At 42.8% G+C, this 20,278-nt stretch overlaps 1 protein-coding gene across 2 annotated transcripts in view; it reads right to left on the bottom strand.

Annotated features, from left to right (window-relative positions):
* The window catches only part of LOC139384100 (coiled-coil domain-containing protein 85C-A-like), an 82,840-nt gene that overhangs the window by 60,236 nt on the left and 2,326 nt on the right, over positions 1-20,278 (bottom strand). The gene's annotated exons all lie outside the window — the stretch shown is intronic.

The raw sequence follows: 20,278 nt of genomic DNA, 5'->3' as shown, positions 1-20,278 counted from the left end.
GAATACAAACTAATTCCTGTTGTAATGTGACAGCCAGACTAAGAAGTCCTATTGGGAAGAGCCCACGTTGTCACAATGTTGCGGTTTTGTTTCCTGGGTGTGTCCCTTTCTCAAAGTGATACCCAGTAATATCCAACTTCCTCAATTGTCTGCAGAGGAATGTGGTGGATCCTAACACACACACACAGTTGACGTGATGGAATCCCTGACCGTGAGAATTTCTCCTACCTCTCTGTCAATAAACCAGAACCACTGGGTACCTACCTGTGTATGGCTAGCCTGGTCCCAGATCTCAGTGTGCTTCCGCCAACTCTTAGGACATCACAATAATAGTCTAACGAGTTGAGCTAAAAACATATACAGATCTGGAACCAGGCTAGCACTAAACCAGCGTCTGTTTTTTGTATTTGGACTTTGCTGTGAAATCTGAGTTTTAATGTGGCTCTCAAGATCAACAAAGCAATATTTCCTTCCATGAACTAGAACAGTCTTACAACAAAGTCGAAATAGTCCAACCTACCATTGGCAAACATTGCTAAATGAGCCATTATTATAGAGCCCTCCCGATATTATAGAGCCCTTCCGATATTATAGAGACCTTCCGATATTATAGAGCCCTCCTGTTATTATAGATCCCTCATGATATTATAGACCCCTCCTGATATTATAGACCCCTTCCGATATTATAGACCCCTCCTGTTATTATAGACCCCTCCTGTTATTATAGACCCCTCTTGATATTATAGACCCCTCCTGATATTATAGAGCCCTCCTGTTATTATAGATCCCTCATGATATTATAGACCCCTCCTGATATTATAGACCCCTCCCGATATTATAGACCCCTCCTGATATTATAGAGCCCTTCCGATATTATAGACCCCTCCTGTTATTATAGACCCCTCCTGTTATTATAGACCCCTCTTGATATTATAGACCCCTCCTGATATTATAGAGCCCACCTGATATTATAGACCCCTCCTGTTATTTAAGAACCCTCCTGTTATTATAGACCCATCCTGATATTATAGAGCCCTCCTGATATTATAGATCCCTCCTGATATTATAGAGCCCTTCCGATATTATAGACCCCTCCTGTTATTATAGACCCCTCCTGTTATTATAGACCCCTCTTGATATTATAGACCCCTCCTGATATTATAGACCCCTCCTGTTATTTAAGATCCCTCCTGATATTATAGACCCCTCTTGATATTATAGATCCCTCCTGATATTATAGACCCCTCCTGATATTATAGACCCCTCCTGATATTATAGACCCCTCCTGATATTATAGAGCCCTCCTGATATTATAGAGCCCTCCCGATATTATAGATCCCTCCTGATATTATAGAGCCCTCCCGATATTATAGATCCCTCCTGATATTATAGAGCCCTCCCAATATTATAGACCCCTCCTGATATTATAGAGCCCTCCTGATATTATAGACCCCTCCTGATATTATAGACCCCTCCTGATATTATAGACCCCTCCTGTTATTATGGACCCCTCCTGTTATTATAGACCCCTCCTGTTATTATAGACCCCTCCTGATATTATAGACCCCTCCTGTTATTATAGACCCCTCCTGATATTATAGACCCCTCCTGTTATTATAGACCCCTCCTGATATTATAGACCCCTCCTGATATTATAGACCCCTCCTGATATTATAGACCCCTCCCGTTATTATAGACCCCTCCCGTTATTATAGACCCCTCCTGATATTATAGAGCCCTCCTGATATTATAGACCCCTCCTTATATTATAGACCCCTCCTGATATTATAGACCCCTCCCGTTATTATAGACCCCTCCTTATATTATAGACCCCTCCTGATATTATAGACCCCTCCCGTTATTATAGACCCCTCCCGTTATTATAGACCCCTCCTGATATTATAGAGCCCTCCTGATATTATAGACCCCTCCTGATATTATAGACCCCTCCCGTTATTATAGACCCCTCCTGATATTATAGAGCCCTCCCGTTATTATAGACCCCTCCCGTTATTATAGACCCCTCCTGATATTATAGAGCCCTCCCGTTATTATAGACCCCTCCTGATATTATAGAGCCCTCCCGTTATTATAGACCCCTCCCGTTATTATAGACCCCTCCTGATATTATAGACCCCTCCTTATATTATAGACCCCTCCTGATATTATAGACCCCTCCCGTTATTATAGACCCCTCCCGTTATTATAGACCCCTCCTGATATTATAGAGCCCTCCTGAGATAGAGAATGAGAAATCTGCGATATTCAAACAAATTGTGATATTCATATAGTTTCCATCTGGAGAGTCGTGTTTGGATTTAATGGGTTTCACAATGATACAAATCAATTTCAATATATTTATATTGCTCCCTCCACTCCCACTGTGATACAGATGATAAGAGATGCAGTTTCCCGAGTTTGACAGCTCTGGGAAAATGCATGAAGCAATATTAAAACAATATTGAAGTAATAGAATATTGTGATTATTAAGGCTCTCATATGGATCTATTATAAAATAATTGAAAACCAAATGTTGTTTGGCTTAAGTAAAGGAGTTCCTCTGGGATGGTCTCCAGCGATGCACACACACCTTGAAGCATGGAGGAGGTGTTATGCTGTGGGGGTGCTTTGCTGGTGACACTGTCAGTGATTTATTTAGAATTCTGCAGCAATACGCCATCCTATCTGGTTTGCGCTTAGTGGGGTTATCATTTGTTTTTCAACAAGACAATGACCCAACACACCTCCAGGCTGTGTAAGGGCTATTTGTCCAAGAAGGAGAGTGATGGAGTGCTGCATCAGATGACCTGGCCTCCACAATCACCCAAACTCAACCCAAATGAGATGGTTTGGTATGAATTGGACCGCAGAGTGAAGGAAAGGCAGCCAATTGCTCAGCATATGTGGGAACTCCTTCAAGACTGTTGGAAAAGCATTCCATGAAGCTGGTTGAGAGAATGCCAAGAGTGTGCAAAGCTGCAATCAAGGCAAAGGTTGGCTACTTTGAAGAAGTTTAACACTTTGTTGGTTACTACATGATTCCATTTGTGTTATTTCATAGTTTTGATGTCTTCACTATTATTCTACTATGTAGAAAATAATAAAAATAAAGAAAAACCCTTGAATGAGTAGGTGTGTCACAACTTTTGACTGATACTGTATATACAGTGCCTTGCGAAAGTATTCGGCCCCCTTGAACTTTGCGACCTTTTGCCACATTTCAGGCTTCAAACATAAAGATATAAAACTGTATTTTTTTGTGAAGAATCAACAACAAGTGGGACACAATCATGAAGTGGAACGACATTTATTGGATATTTCAAACTTTTTTAACAAATCAAAAACTGAAAAATTGGGCGCCCCCAAAGGTTTTAATAGACGTTGTAGCATGAGTCTCCCAATAAAAACGCTGGACATTGTGTCTCCCAATCGTCTACGAAACTCTCCAAGCAAACTCTAGAATCATCTAAGAACAGTTTTTCTCCCTCTACATGGGTTCACCAGGTGTGTTGTTAGTGGCTCTCTGTGAGGCCTGGGTAAGGACAGGCCAATGACAGGCTGATGTAGCAGTCAACACCGGACCAGCCGAGGTGTGTCTGCATTCCAAATGGCACCCTATTCCTTTTATAGTGCACTGCTTTTGAACAGGGCCCATTGGGCTATTCAGCTTTATTCTTATGGGGGCCAGATGTAAAAATATATATATATTTTAAAAAAAAAGGTTATTTGCAGGGGGGCCGGACATTTTCTACATGTGATTATTATTTGAAACAACTGTATAAAAAGCAACACACAACCACCAATAAAGAGCTTTTCTTCAGATGAAATGTTGCTCAACGTAATCATGAATGAAGTGGAGGTGGAGTCGAGGTGCAACTCTCGCTCATCATCATTTTGTTTTATGAAGCTTTTAATAGTTTAAATAAAAGTAATTAGGTGATTTAAAAATGATCTGAAACTATGCATCTCAATCAATTACAAAGATATGGCAAATCAGGTCATTCCAAATTCCAGTCTGAAATAAGTATGCTTTGAATTAATTTCCCTCAGTCATTAGGTGTCTTTTCGAATGAGTCGTTGTGAGCATCAGAGAGGGGAACAGAGACATGTATGTGTTCCTGAGAGTCGTAGCTTTCAGGAATGGGGTCAAAATATTCATAGGAAGAAAAAGGAATCAACATGCCACATAGACCAGGGGCTCCCAAAGTGTTTCACTCAGGCCCCCCTTCCAGCATTGTGGAACATATATCACGCAGTCGTAAAAACCATCCAGCGCTATGATGAAACTGTCTCTCATGATGACCACCACAGGAAAGGAAGACCCAGAGTTACCTCTACTATGATGAAACTGTCTCTCATGATGACCACCACAGGAAAGGAAGACCCAGAGTTACCTCTACTATGATGAAACTGTCTCTCATGAGGACCGCCACAGGAAAGGAAGACCCAGAGTTACCTCTACTATGATGAAACTGTCTCTCATGAGGACCGCCACAGGAAAGGAAGACCCAGAGTTACCTCTGCTATGATGAAACTGTCTCTCATGAGGACCGCCACAGGAAAGGAAGACCCAGAGTTACCTCTGCTATGATGAAACTGTCTCTCATGAGGACCGCCACAGGAAAGGAAGACCCAGAGTTACCTCTGCTATGATGAAACTGTCTCTCATGAGGACCGCCACAGGAAAGGAAGACCCAGAGTTACCTCTACTATGATGAAACTGTCTCTCATGAGGACCGCCACAGGAAAGGAAGACCCAGAGTTACCTCTACTATGATGAAACTGGCTCTCATGAGGACCGCCACAGGAAAGGAAGACTCAGAGTTCAAGTAACAGACACATCTCAACATCAACTCTTCAGAGGAGACTGCTTGAATCAGGCCTTCATAAAACACTACTAAAGGACACCAATAAGAGGCTTGGTTTTGCCAAGAAACACGAACAATGGACATTAGACTGGTGGAAATATGTCCAAATGTGAGATTTTTGGTTCCAACCGCCGTGTCTTTGTGAGACGCAGAGTAGATGAACAGATGATCTCATCATGTGTGGTTCCCACCATAAAGCATGGAGGAGGAGGTGTGATGGTGTGGGGGTGCTTTGCTGGTGACACTGTCAATGATTTATTTAGAATTCAAGGTACACTTAACCAGAATGGCTACCACAGAATTCTGCAGTGATAGGCCATCACAACTGGTTTGCGCTTAGAGGGACTATCATTTGTTTTTTTATCAGGACGATGACCCAAAACACACCTCCAGGCTGAGTAAGGGCTATTTTACCAAGGAGACTGATGAAGTGTTTGTATCATATGACCTGGCCTCCACAATCACCCAACCTCAACCCAACTGAGATGGCTTGAGATGACTTGGACCGCAGAGTGAAGAAAAATCGGCCAACAAGTGCTCAGCATATGTGGGAACTCCTTCATGACTGTTGGAAAAGAATTTCGCATGAAGCTGGTTGAGAGAATGCCAAGAGTGTGCAGAGCTGTCATCAAGGCAAAGGGGGTCTACTTTGAAGAATCTAAAATGTTTTGGTTACTACATGATTCCATATGTGTTATTTCATAGTTTTGATGTCTTCAATAATATTCAATAATGTAGAAAATAGTAAAAATAAAGAAACCCTTGAAGTAGGCGTGTCCAAACTTTTGACTGGTACTGTATTATTTTGTATTATTATTTTGGGGGGAGGGAGGGGACCACTGCTACAGTTTGGGAACCACTGCTAACCACCATAGTGCTTGTCATTTTGGCACTGAACATCGGGTTTTGACTGGGATTTCTTTTAATGATCATCTATTAATGGTCAGAATTTTTCAAAGGGCTAGTATAAATTAATAAACGGGATCTGGCCCATTGAGACAATTGAGACATGGATTGTGTATGTGTGCCATTCAGAGGAGAGAATGGGCAAGACTAAATATTTGAGTGCCTTTAAATGGGGTATGGTAGTAGGTGCCAGGCACACCGGTTTGTGTCAAGAACTGCAACGCTGCTGGGTTTTTCACGCTCAACCGTTTCCTGCGTGTATCAAGAATGGTCCACCACCCAAAGGACATCCAGCCAACTTCACACAACTGTGGGAAGCATTGGAGTCAACATGGGCCAGCATCCCTGTGGAACGCTTTCAACACCTTGTAGAGTCCATGCCCCGACGAAGGCTGTTCTGAGAGCAAAAGGAGAGGGGTGCAACTCAAGGGGTGCAACTCAACATTAGGAAGGTGTCCTTGATGTTATGTAAACTCAGAGTAGGTAGGATACATATACCAGTAGATACATAACTGGGTACTTATATTGCTACATTCAAGAAAACCAGCTCACATCCTCAGCAGTTCTGATTTGTTGATTATAGAATTACAGAATTCTGGGAAAATCACATCTGCTTCTGGTTTGTGCCGTTGGTTCCAGAACGTTCCGTAGACGTTTGGCAGATGGATAAGCTTTGATCTCTGTCACAGTTTCATGTTACTGACCCAAAAACGCATGACTAAACATGTATAACCCACCAGTGGCATGATGGGCTATACAACACAGCAGAGGCCTAGGTATGGATGACCTGGTGAGTACAGGGGCATACACAAGGCATGGAGATTACAGGGTCACACAAGATATATGGCTTCCTGAAAGATGGATGTGGGATTCATGTCATATTCCCTATATAGTGCACTACTTTTGACCACTGCTAGAACACTATGTAGGCAATGTGTGACGCAGCCAATGACTCCTCATGGGATCTTAAAGGATCAAAACAATGGGATTATATCACATCCAGAAATGAGCAACATGACCACCAAACACTCAATGAGCCTAATACTAATTTCAGATCTGTGCTTCAGTGCAAGTAAGACATTGATGTCAATGGGAGATTTGAAAGAAATAGTCAGTTATATGTATGGTTCTAACATAATGATTCAGCCTGAAGACCCTTGTACCAGTCAAAAGGCTGATGATCTAAGCCAAGCTGACAGTCTCCAGATCCTCATCCTCTATAATAATCATCTCGTTGAATGTCCTTTTAGAATAGAGCTTATCTGGGCTCTGGAGATGCTCTCTCTGTGCCTTGCACCCGTACTGAATTGCCTAACCCCACGTAGCGTGACCTAACCCTTGGTAAATGTGTGCCCTCTACTCCTACTGGAAACCCCAAGAGACTCTCTCTCTCTCTCTTCTCTCTCTCACCCTCTACCCCTACTAGAAACCCCAGGAGACTCTCTCTCTCTTCTCTCTCTCTCTTTCTCACCCTCTACTCCTACTGGAAACCCCAGGAGACTCTCTCTCGCCACTCTCTCTCTCTCTCTCTTCTCTCTCTCTCTCTTCTCTCTCTCTCTCACCCTCTACCCCTACTAGAAACCCCAGGAGACTCTCTCTCTTGTCTCTCTCTCTCTTCTCTCTCTCACCCTCTACCCCTACTAGAAACCCCAGGAGACTCTCTCTCTTGTCTCTCTCTCTCTTCTCTCTCTCACCCTCTACTCCTACTGGAAACCCCAGGAGACTCTCTCTCTTCTCTCTCTCACCCTCTACTCCTACTGGAAACCCCAGGAGACTCTCTCTCTCTTCTCTCTCTCTCTATTCTCTCTCTCACCCTCTACCCCTACTAGAAACCCCAGGAGACTCTCTCTCTCTCTTCTCTCTCTCTCTCTTCTCTAGAAACCCCAGGAGACTCTCTCTCTATTCTCTCTCTCTTCTCTCTCTCACCCTCTACCCCTACTACAAACCCCAGGAGACTCTCTCTCTCTCTTCTCTCTCTCTCTCTTCTCTCTCTCTCACCCTCTACCCCTACTAGAAACCCCAGGAGACTCTCTCTCTTCTCTCTCTCTGTGGGAATAGGGGTCTGAAATGTTATCTGAAAGTTGAAACAGGACCCAAAACCCAATCCGACCCCAAATGGAGTGGCAGATTGAGCACCCTCTGTCCCTAGGTTGGCTAGCTGGGGGGTCTGGATGGTCTCATTTCTAGACGCTCTCCTGATTGAAATGTTCCTGCCTTTCCAGATGAACAGAGCCACAGAATTACAGTCAGAGAGAAATATAGAGGCTGTAACTGCCGATTCATTCAACAATGACTTACGGACAATTTGACTGTCGTAAAACAATAACAGACACACACTATAGTGTATGCATACAAACACACACAAAAAGAGGGCCGCAGCTGTATATAGCAGTTTTGGCACGAGACTGACTGACTGGATAGTGTGACATATTTGAAAAGCTTTTCATTTCATTGCTGTGTCTGGATGTGTATTGACTTTCCCATTAAGCCTAATCGTTGTGGGTTTCAGAATGATTTATGCCGCTATGTGCCAAGGTGGGCTAAGTGAGTCGGGAGAATGAAAGCAATAATAAAAATACTGTATGTACAGAAACAGACACTTTATTAAAAATCTATCCACACATACAGTGCCTTCGGAAAGTATTGACTCATTGACTTTTCCCAAATTTTGTTACGTTACAGCCTTATTCTAAAATGGATTTCAAAAGAATTATCCTCAGCAATCTACACACAATATTCCATTATGACAAAGTGAAAACAGGTTTTCAATATTTTTACAAATTAAAAAAAAATTCAAATAAGAAATACCTTATTTATGCAAGTATCCATGTAAGTATCCAATTGTATGTAAGTATCTAATTAATTGGACATGATTTGGAAAGGCACACACCTGTCTATATAAGGTCCCACAGTTGACAGTGCATGTCAGAGTAAAAACCAAGCTATGAGGTCAAAGGAATTGTCCGTAGAGCTCTGAGACAGGATTATGTCAAGGCATAGATCTGGGGAAGGTTAACAAAAAATGTCTGCAGAATTGAAGGTCCCCAAGAACACCGTGGCCTCCGTCATTCTTAAATGGAAGAAGTTTGGAACCACCAAGACGAGAGCTGGCCGCCCGGCCAAACAGAGCAATCAGTGGAGAAGGGTCTTGGTCAGGGAGGTGACCAATCAGGCCTTTATGGTAGAGTGACCAGCGGAAGCCACTCCTCAGTAAAAGGCACATGACAGCCCACTTGGAGTTTGGAAAAGGTACCAAAAGATTCTCAGACCATTTTTTTTTACATTAAAAAAACATTTGTACTTATTTAACTAGGCAAGCCAGTTAAGAACAAATTATTATTTACAATGACGGCGTACCCCAGCCAAACCCTACCCCGGCCAAACCCTACCCCAGCCAAACCCTAACCCAGACGACGCTGGGCCAATTGTGCACCGCTCTATGGCACTCCCAATCATGGCCGGTTGTGATACAGCCTGGAATCAAACCAGGGTCTGTAGTGACGCCTCTAGCACTGCGATACAATGCCTTAGACCACAGTGCCACTCGGAAGCCCCCAAAACAAGATTCTCTGGTCTGATGAAACCAAGATTGAACTCTTTGGCCTGAACGCCAAGTGTCACATCTGGAGGAAACCTGGCACCATCCCTACTGTCAACATCATGATGATTATCACTTGGCTGGGAAACAACATCAGATTTAGGATAAATAGCGTCAGCGTAGATGAGGTCCATAAATTGACATCCACATGTTTTATATAAATCCAAAGACTGTTCTGAGACTTAACAGTGCCATATGGTGACATGGTTCATAGGAGAACATAAGACTACAGTATTTACTGTTGAGGGTTCAAGCCAGGCCACATTCTCCTATTACTGTACATACTGTAGGTCATGGGATGTTTGAATAGACTCAATGTTCAAGCTTTCAAGGTTAATGTTCCCATTTAGTTCAAGACATTCTTTCAAAAATACTGAATAAGATTTCTGCAATCAAGAAATAATCAAGATTATTCATTTTTCCCCCAGATATTTTATTTATTTTGATCTGCCACAGGGGGTCATAACGCACAAATGTTTCAGCTCAACATCCTAACTAAACTCAGTGTGCAGGTGAGAGACGGGTTTCTCACATTGAGCCATCATTATAACGTGAGTTGGTGAATATATAACGCTACTGTATAGTTAATGAGGAGGTGACCTATATAGTGTAACATTTCAATTAAAACCACCGGTGGGTTTATTCAAACAAACAGACGCAGACTAGGACTAACTGTCTCCTGTGTTACTGAAGGACGTTTTATAGAGAATGTCACCAATGTCAGGTATGTGTTAGTTGAAGCTACCTAGATTCAAATTCAAACTCTTCGCCAACTGATAACAGCCACTGTAAAAAGTCTTATCTCGAGAGATAGGTTGTTCACAAGGGTGGGGCCTGAGTGTGGCATTGTGCAGATTGCCTTTAGACCTTGGTCAAATACATTATGTATGAGAAAGGATTTGATTTGCCATGGTTTAAGCTCTCTCCATCGCCAACCCAGCTAGCCAGAGAGAGACAGTCACCACTCAGGCCTGGGAAGGAGAAACTGGACACAGCCAAACCTCTCTCTCTCTCCCTCTTTCCCTCCCTCTCCCTCTTTCCCTCCCTCCCTCCCTCTCTCTCTCTCTCTCTCTCTCTCTCTCTCTCTCTCTCTCTCCCTCTCTCTCTCTCTCTCTCTCTCTCTCTCTCCCTGTCTCTCTCTCTCTCTCTCTCTCTCTCCCTCTCCCTCTTTCCCTCCCTCCCTCCCTCTCTCTCGCTCTCTCTCTCTCTCCCTCCCTCTCTCCCTCTCTGGGTACTAGTGTTGCACAGTATACCTGTACCACGGTAATATTACGGTATCAAAACATCATGATACTTATGAAACTAACTTTTTGTAATACTGTAGTACTGTTTCATATGATACTACTGACCTTTTCAGCCCTACACTCTTAGAAAAGGGGTTCCAGAAGGGTTCTTCGGCTGTCCCCATAGGATAACCCAGTTCTGGTTTTGGGTTCCATGTAGAACCCTCTGTCGAAAGGGTTTTACATGGAATCAAAAGGGGATCTTCAAAGGGTTATCCTATGGGGGCAGCCGAAGAACCCTTTCAGGTTCTAGATAGCAAAACAAATTCTAAGAATGTGCCGATGTAAAGAACTTGCTGGCGCTTGTTCTAAAATGTTTATAAAGTCAGTTCTGTTTATAAATTCAGCATATTTCATCAACAGCCACTAGACTATTGTATGTACAGGTACAATAATATCCACTTCACTCACAGACAATCAACCAGACGTATCCCATACCTGCCCTCACTCACCTGTTCATCACCACGTAATCAACCAGACAATCAACCAGACGTATCCCATACCTGCCCTCACTCACCTGTTCATCACCACGTAATCAACCAGACGTATCCCATACCAGCCCTCACTCACCTGTTCATCTATTCCTCATCAGTTTTTAAAATATAATTAAGCCGTGATGTCGAGGGGGATGCAGACCCTGATGAGTCTTCTGTTGTTCCATTTGTTCCATTGGAGCAGCGTGTAGAGCAAGCAATGTTAATAAACTTGTTCAGCCATGTTACCTAGCTAGCTAACAAGCTATTATCTTGACATTAGGTCCAGGCACATTTGATTGGCACAGGAAAAAAGGAAAAGGGTCTGCTACTCATGAGATATGCTTCAAACGGTAGCATTCATATAGGCCTAATGTAAGCCTGAACTACAGTGCCTTCGGAAAGTATCCAGATCACTTGATTTTTTCCACATGTGTTTAGGTTACAGCTTTATTCTAAAGGGGATTAAATAAAAAACATATCCTCAGCGATCTACACACAATACCCCATTATGGCATCACAATACCCCATAATGTCATCACAATACCCCATAATGACAAAGCAAAAACAGGTTTTTAGAAATATTTGCAAATGTATTACAAATAAAAACAGAAATACCTTATCTACATAAGTATTCAGACCCTTTGCTATGAGACTCGAAATTGAGCTCAGGTGCATCCTGTTTCCATTGATCATCCTTGAGATGTTTCTACAACTTGATTGGAGTCCACCTGTGGTAAATTCATTTGATTGGACATGATTTGGAAAGGCACACACCTGTCTATATAAGGTCCCACAGTTGACAGTGCATGTCAGAGCAAAAAGCAAGCCATGAGGTCGAAGGAATTATCCGTAGAGCTCCAAGACAGGATTTTCACTTACTGCCACATTGGCTTATATTATTATACATGTACTGTATATATCCCATTCCTCCAGCCAAATTACATATAGGCCTTTGAAAATATGAGCAAATCAGCCATTCTATGCAGCATTATATTATACACTGAAGAGTGTGAAGTTAAAATCAATGTGTTGCATTGAGTAGAAAAACAACCCCCCCCATACTCGGTATCGTGATACTTGGCTTGGTATCGTATTATTAGTACAATGTTGGTATCATGACAACACTAGTGGGAACCTAAGAAAGAGTGGGGGGAGAATGGGAGAGACACTGATTGCAACAGACAGAGAAAGGGGGGTTTCAGAGTTTGGACAGAGGAGGACAACAACTGCAACAGGGGAAGTGAGGGAAAGAGAAAGAGAGGGGGCAACACAGCAACACAATTAGACCCAACCAAATCATGAGAAAACTAAAATAGAATTACTTGACAAAAATAATTAACAAAAAAACAGAGCAAACTAGAATGCTATTTGGCCCTAAACAGAGAGTACACATCGGCACCTGACCACTGTGACTGACCCAAACTTAAGGAAAGCTTTGACTATGTACAGATTCAGTGAGCACAGCCTTGCTATTGAGAAAGGCCGTAGAAGGCAGACCTGGCTCTTAAGAGAAGACAGGCTATGTGCACACTGCCCACAAAATGAGGTGGAAGCTGAGCTGCACTTCCTAACCTCCTGCCCAATGTATGACCATATTAGAGACACATATTTCCCTCAGGTTACACAGATCCACAAAGAATTAGAAAACAAACCCATTTGTGATAAACTCCCATATCTACTGGGTGAAATATCACAGTGTGACATCACAGCAGCAAGATTTGTGACCTGTTGCCACCAGAAAAGGGCAACCAGTGAAGAACAAACACCATTGTAAATACAACCCATATTTATGTTTATTTATTTTCCCTTTTGCACTTTATATGACATTTGTAATGTGTGAGTATAATGTTTACTGTTCATTTTTTATGTTTATTTCACTTTTGTTTATTATCTAGTTCACTTGCTTTGGCAATGTAAACATATGTTTCCCATGCCAATAAAGCCCTTGAATTGAATTGACAGGGGGGAATGAGGGCTTGATAGGGTGGGCGAACAAGTGCAACAGGGAAAGAGAGAGAGAGACAGAGAATAAATTAGAGTAAATGAGTGAGTGAGTGAGTGAGTAAGCGAGTGAAAGAAAGAGACCCATTGATAAAAGTTTGGGGGGTAGTGGGTGGAGGAGGAGAAGGGCAGCTGGGAAGCAGGGCACAGAACTGAACACAACAGAGATGGCTGAACAAAGACCTCCACAGGCCCATACAGCCTCACACACAGCCCCCAAGCCTAACTCTATAGTGCCTGATCAAACACATCATCCAGGAAGTGAGCCAGGATCCGAGACAGGGCAAAACCAAACACACACAGAGCCATAACACAGAGCACACAGAGCCATAACACAGAGCACACAGAGCCATAACACAGAGCACACAGAGCCATAACACAGAGCACACAGAGGCATAACACAGAGCACACAGAGCCATAACACAGAGCACACAGAGCCACAACACAGAGCACACAGAGCCATAACACAGAGCACACAGAGCCATAACACAGAGCACACAGAGCCATAACACAGAGCACACAGCTTTTAACAGCACAAGTGTTCCAGCAGGACCATTAGACAGGAGGACCAAACCAAGAGGCAAAGCCATCCAAACACACCATAGTCCTAAGAGCAACCGGAACCCATGCACCAAAAATATCTCAAGGTGCATTAAAAATACAGTATTACTGAATACTGATGATTCTGCCCTAATGGAGGTACTGTAATCAGACACAACCCAACAAAGCTCAGTGCTTTCAGGGCCCCACCACACCTCCCCACTGTACTGCTGGGTGTCTCAGCCAAAGTCAACCTCCCCCTCACCTCCCCTCTCTCCAAACAAGATAAGAGTTATCACTGCACTGCCAACTATGTAGACTGTCTAATCACCTCAAAACGGTGTGAAGTGAACAGAGTAGGGGAAAATATTTAGTCAGTTAAACACTACGACCAAACCCTTTCCTGAAAGGCATTCTTGTTATGGACAAGTTTATTATACCTGATTATCATTATGAAATTATTAAAACAACTTCTAAAGTACATAAGTGAGTGGGAAAGCTTAAGAACAATAGAACAAAAGAGTGAAGTCATTGCAATTCCCAGACTGTAGAAGAGACAACAAAAAAAGCAAGATGGATGGAGAGAGAACCCTTTCAGAGAGAATCCTGTTTAGTCTCATGAGAACGACTGTAAAGCTTTCAGTCCAGTGATGTGTTTTAGTTATAAATAAACATAAAGCTGTGTACTTGCTGATTGACAAGCACCTTAGTGATGTACAGTAGGTTGTATATGAGATAGTTTCACACACAAGCACACACACGGCGTGCCACCTTTGCGATAGAACAGGCCTGAATTCTTCAGGGTGTCGGAAACATTCCACAGGGATGTTGGTTCATGCTGACGCGATGGCATCACGCAGTTGTTGCAGATTGGATGGCGGTACATTCATGCTGTGAACAGCCCGTTCCATCTCATCTCAAACATGCTCTATTGGGTTGAGGTCTGGGGACTGACCAGGCCGGTCAAGTCAACTGAACTCACTGTCATGTTCCAGGCAATGCTTTTCCACTCCTCAATTGTCTAGTGTTGGTGACCGTGTGCCCACTGGAGCCTCGTCTTGTTTTTAGCTGATAGGAGTGGAACCTGGTGTGGTCGTCTGCTGCAATAGCCCATCCGTGACAGTGATCAATGAGTTGTGTCTTCCGAGATAACGTTCTGCACACCACTGTTGTACTGCGGCGTTATTTCTCTGCTTGTGGCCCACCTGTTAGATTGCACGATTCTTGCCGTTCTCCTTTGACTTCTCTCATCAAATCAAATCAAATGTATTTATATAGCTCTTCGTACATCAGCTGATATGTCAAAGTGCTGTACGGAAACCCACCCTAAAACCCCAAACAGCAAGCAACGAGCTATTTTATTCCACATGACGGCCTTTGACTGGATATTTTTTGTTTGTCGCACCACTCTCTGTAAAACCTAATCACTGTCATGCGTGAAAAGACGAGGAGGGCGGGCGTTTCTGAGATACTGGATACGGCGTGCCTGGCACCGACCATCATACCACGCTCAAAGTCGCTTAGGTCACTTGATTTGCCCATTCTAACGTTCAATCAAACAGTAACTGAATGCCTTGATGCCTGTCTGCCTGCTTTATATAGCAACCCATGGCCACATGACTCACTGTCTGTAGGGTAAAGGGGAAAAGTGTACCTAATAAACTGTCTGGTGAGTGTATAACACACACACACACAAGCAGACACACACTGTAACTGTAGGAGGGATGACTGCCACTTTTAAGATGAGAGGAGTGTAAAACACACACACTGCTGTGAGAGAGAGTGCATGCCGCCAAGCCTTTTCCTCCGAGGCAGCGCTGGAATGAATCCTCTGAATTTACAGTCGGACTAATCTCAACAAGTGGGCTCTTTCACCATACATATCCCTCTACACACACACACACACACACACACACACACACACACACACACACACACACACACATACACACACACACACACACAGAGAGAGAGAGTCTAAAACTGTGACTGATAACCCTCCCACATGGCTCGGCTAGTAAATAAAAGCAGTGGGTAAAACTGACAGCGACACTGTGGCACCTCGTTCCCCTCAGCTACAGCGGCTGATTTAATAGGCCAGAGCGCAGAGAGAACCAATAAACTGGCAAAAACTCTTAGATTGATCTCAACATGACCACTGCATCACACACAGATGAGAGAATGCTGGAGGAGAAACATTAGTCTTGGTGGGGATAGAATTTCACTGTTAGTCTACACCCGTTGTGACACTGTGACAATGAACCAACCAGAGTACAACAGCCAGCCAGGCTCTGACTGAGCAGCTTGTGCCAAAACCAGACCACATTCACACAACATGGCACTATGATCAATACAGTTTGTCCATCAGAGTATTATTAACAGAGGCCACATGCAGGGCTGTATGCCCACTGTAACAGTGGCTTTGTCACAGCGACCACCAGCTAGTCACAGACCTGACACTGCAAACTTCACACATCGAATGCATTCCAAATGGCCTCCTATTCCCTAGTAGTACACTACTTTTGACCAGGGCCCATAGGGCATACCCATAGGGCTCTGGTCAAAAGTAGTGGTCTAAATAGGGAACAGGGTGCCATTTGGGACAGAAACACATTGATTAGCCTTAGCCACATGGAGAAAAGAGACACACATCTGTCTCAGTCTGTGCTGTAGCTGTATTAAGGAGACGGTCTGTACTGTAGCTGTATTGAGGAGATGGTCTGTACTGTAGCTGTATGGAGGAGAAGGTCTGTACTGTAGCTGTATTGATGAGATGGTCTGTACTGTAGTGGTATTGAGGAAACGGTCTCTACTGTAGCTGTATGGAGGAGATGGTCTGTACTGTAGCTGTATTGATGAGATGGTCTGTACTGTAGCTGTATTAAGGAGAGGGTCTGTATTGTAGCTGTATTGAGGAGACGGTCTATACTGTAGCTGTATTGATGAGATGGTCTGTACTGTAGTGGTATTGAGGAAACGGTCTCTACTGTAGCTGTATGGAGGAGATTGTCTGTACTGTAGCTGTATTGATGAGATGGTCTGTACTGTAGTGGTATTGAGGAAACGGTCTCTACTGTAGCTGTATGGAGGAGATTGTCTGTACTGTAGCTGTATTGATGAGATGGTCTGTACTGTAGCTGTCTTGTTGAGATGGTCTGTACTGTAGCTGTATTGAGGAGACGGTCTATACTGTAGCTGTATTGATGAGATGGTCTCTACTGTAGCTGTATGGAGGAGATCGTCTGTACTGTAGCTGTATTGAGGAGACGGTCTGTACTGTAGCTGTATTGATGAGATGGTCTGTACTGTAGCTGTATTGAGGAGACGGTCTGTACTGTAGCTGTATTAAGGAGACGGTCTGTACTGTAGCTGTATTGAGGAGACGGCCTGTACTGTAGCTGTATTAAGGAGATGGTCTGTACTGTAGCTGTATTGAGGAGACGGTCTGTACTGTAGCTGTATTGATGAGATGGTCTGTAATGTAGCTGTATTAAGGAGACGTTCTGTATTGTAGCTGTATTGAGGAGATGGTCTGTACTGTAGCTGTATTAAGGAGACGGTCTGTACTGTAGCTGTATTAAGGAGATGGTCTGTACTGTAGCTGTATTGTTGAGATGGTCTGCACTGTAGCTGTATTGAGGAGATGGTCTGTACTGTAGCTGTATTGATGAGATGGTCTGTAATGTAGCTGTATTAAGGAGACGGTCTGTATTGTAGCTGTATTGAGGAGATGGTCTGTACTGTAGCTGTATTGATGATATGGTCTGTACTGTAGCTGTATTGTTGAGATGTGGTCTGTACTGTAGCTGTATTGAGGAGATGGTCTGTACTGTAGCTGTATTAAGGAGACGGTCTGTATTGTAGCTGTATTGAGGAGATGGTCTGTACTGTAGCTGTATTGAGGAGATGGTCTGTACTGTAGCTGTATTGAGGAGATGGTCTGTACTGTAGCTGTATTGTTGAGTGTACTTTAGCTGTATTGATGATATGGTCTGTACTGTAGCTGTATTGTTGAGATGGTCTGTACTTTAGCTGTATTGATGAGATGGTCTGTACTGTAGCTGTATTGTTGAGATGGTCTGTACTGTAGCTGTATTGAGGAGATGGTCTGTACTGTAGCTGTATTGATGAGATGGTCTGTACTGTAGCTGTATTGAGGAGATGGTCTGTACTGTAGCTGTATTGATAAGACGGTCTGTACTGTAGCTGTATTGATGAGATGGTCTGTACTGTAGCTGTATGGAGGAGATGGTCTGTACTGTAGCTGTATTGATGAGATGGTCTGTACTGTAGCTGTATGGAGGAGATGGTCTGTACTGTAGCTGTATGGAGGAGATGGTCTGTACTGTAGCTGTATGGAGGAGATGGTCTGTACTGTAGCTGTATTGTTGAGATGGTCTGTACTGTAGCTGTATGGAGGAGATGGTCTGTACTGTAGCTGTATTGATGAGATGGTCTGTACTGTAGCTGTATTGATGAGATGGTCTGTACTGTAGCTGTCTTGATGAGATGGTCTGTACTGTAGCTGTTTTGATAAAACGGTCTGTACTGTAGCTGTATTGAGGAGACAGTCTGTACTGTAGCTGTATTGTTGAGATGGTCTGTATTGATGAGATGTGATGTATGTCCAGCCAACTGTCCTTACTGTAAGAGTAGCATATGGGCCACAGAGTTTATCATCTAGTAAAAAGAGGGGTTGAGGGAATAGGGAGTAGGAGTAGTGGAAAGATAGGATAGAGGTAATTTAGAAGTGAGTGGAGAGCAGTGGATAGCGATAAGTGCATATCTAAGATAAGATAAAGACTTGGTTTATAGGGAGGCTCCATTAGCAGACTGGGTCCTTTCAACTTTTCAACACAGCTAGATTACTATGAAGTTAAACACAGCTTGTCTAAATGTTGAATACATGTTGACTACTATGAGGCCTGGCGTGGGTCCTACTTAACATGTCAACATATGGACAGTTTCCAGAGCTCATGCAGTGCACTGTAACAGAAAACTGTAAATTATACGCTAATTTGGGGTATTATCAACAGTAAAATACTCTGAAACGTTTTACTGCTGCATACTGAAAATGATGGTGCATTGTGGGAAATGTTGTGGGTGTGGAAAGAATTGCTGTAGTTCCAATGGTACTGGAATTTTTGGAGAGCCAAAAGCCTTTTGACCACTAGTGGGGGTGCATGGTATTGTTGTTTCTTGCTCATTAACATATTTTGAGGCGTGCCTTGTAAGAGGATATATTTGTTGCACTCATGAGTGAGAACGCCGTACCAACTTAACTTATAAGTGGTTATAGTGCCCCATAACTTGTGTAGGGGACAGATTGGCATAGCAGCAGGTCCTAACCCTTTCCTGCAATCAACGACCAAAGGTTCTCTCTTTGCCCTCATGGGTGAAATGTACAACGTTTTAAAAATTCTAAATTAGCTATATATATTTTTTATGTTCTATTCTGAACAGTTTCGTTTTATTTCAGTCTTCTGTGATGTATGTAAAGTATAATATTGGGATGAAAACTTAAAATGAAATACATTTGTAATACAAATCTCTTAAATGGTTGAGCATTTTTGGGTCTGTTTTGTATTGTAGTCACTGCCAGTTTAGTAAACCTTTGTTAAGGCCTCTAGAAGTGATACAGAACACCAAATATTTATTAATGTACTGTAATGTGTAAACACTTTACCTAGCAGCCAACCTGCTCTACCAGTCCCTTGTAATTACAGTAAAATACTGTAAAATACAAACCCCTGCCCTCAATGAACCCATTCATTCAATCATTCATTTATTCAGATTATGGTAGCAATTATTTATTTTTTTTTACAGTACAATATAATACATTTTACGATGTGGTACTGGGTGTCATTACACAGGACTTGCTTTGATACTGTATGTATATTACAGTCAGTGTACTGTAATATGAAATACAGAATTAGACTCGCCACTGAGCTGCCTGTAAGCTACTGTCAAATTCATGTTTTTTTTTTATAAAAACCCTGGTGTGGTTCCCACCTTGAAGCATGGAGGAGGAGGTGTGATGGTGTGGGAGTGCTTTTTAGGTGACAGTCTGTGATTTATTTAGAATTCAATGCACACTTAACCAGCATGGCTCCCACAGCATTCTGCAGCGATATGCCATCTCATCTGGTTTGCGCTTAGTGGGACTATAATTTGTTTTTAAACAAGACAATGACCCAAAACACATCTAATTGAGATGGTTTGAGATGAGTTGGACCGCAGAGTGAAGGATAAGCAGCCAACAAGTGCTTAGCATATGTGGGAACTCCTTCAAGACTGTTGGAAAAGCATTCCAGGTGAAGCTGGTGGAGAGAATGCCAAGAGTGTGCAAAGTTGTCATCAAGGCAAAAGGTGGCTACTTTGAAGAATCTCAAATATAAAACATATTTGGATTTGTTTTTGGTTACTACATGATTCCATATGTGTTATTTCATAGTTTTGATGTCTTCACTATTATTCTACAATGTAGAACATAATAAAAATAAAGAAAAACCCTGGAATGAGTAGGTGTGTCACAACTTTTGACTAGTACTGCACCTTGGTGGTCAGGGTGTGTGGAGATGGGTGAGGGTGGGGAACACACTGGAA

The sequence above is a fragment of the Oncorhynchus clarkii genome, chromosome 25 (assembly GCF_045791955.1).
Source record: "Oncorhynchus clarkii lewisi isolate Uvic-CL-2024 chromosome 25, UVic_Ocla_1.0, whole genome shotgun sequence".
NCBI classification, from domain to species: Eukaryota; Metazoa; Chordata; class Actinopteri; order Salmoniformes; family Salmonidae; genus Oncorhynchus; species Oncorhynchus clarkii.
Note: the sequence above shows the minus strand (reverse complement) of the source record. Positions and strands in the feature narration are given on the sequence as shown.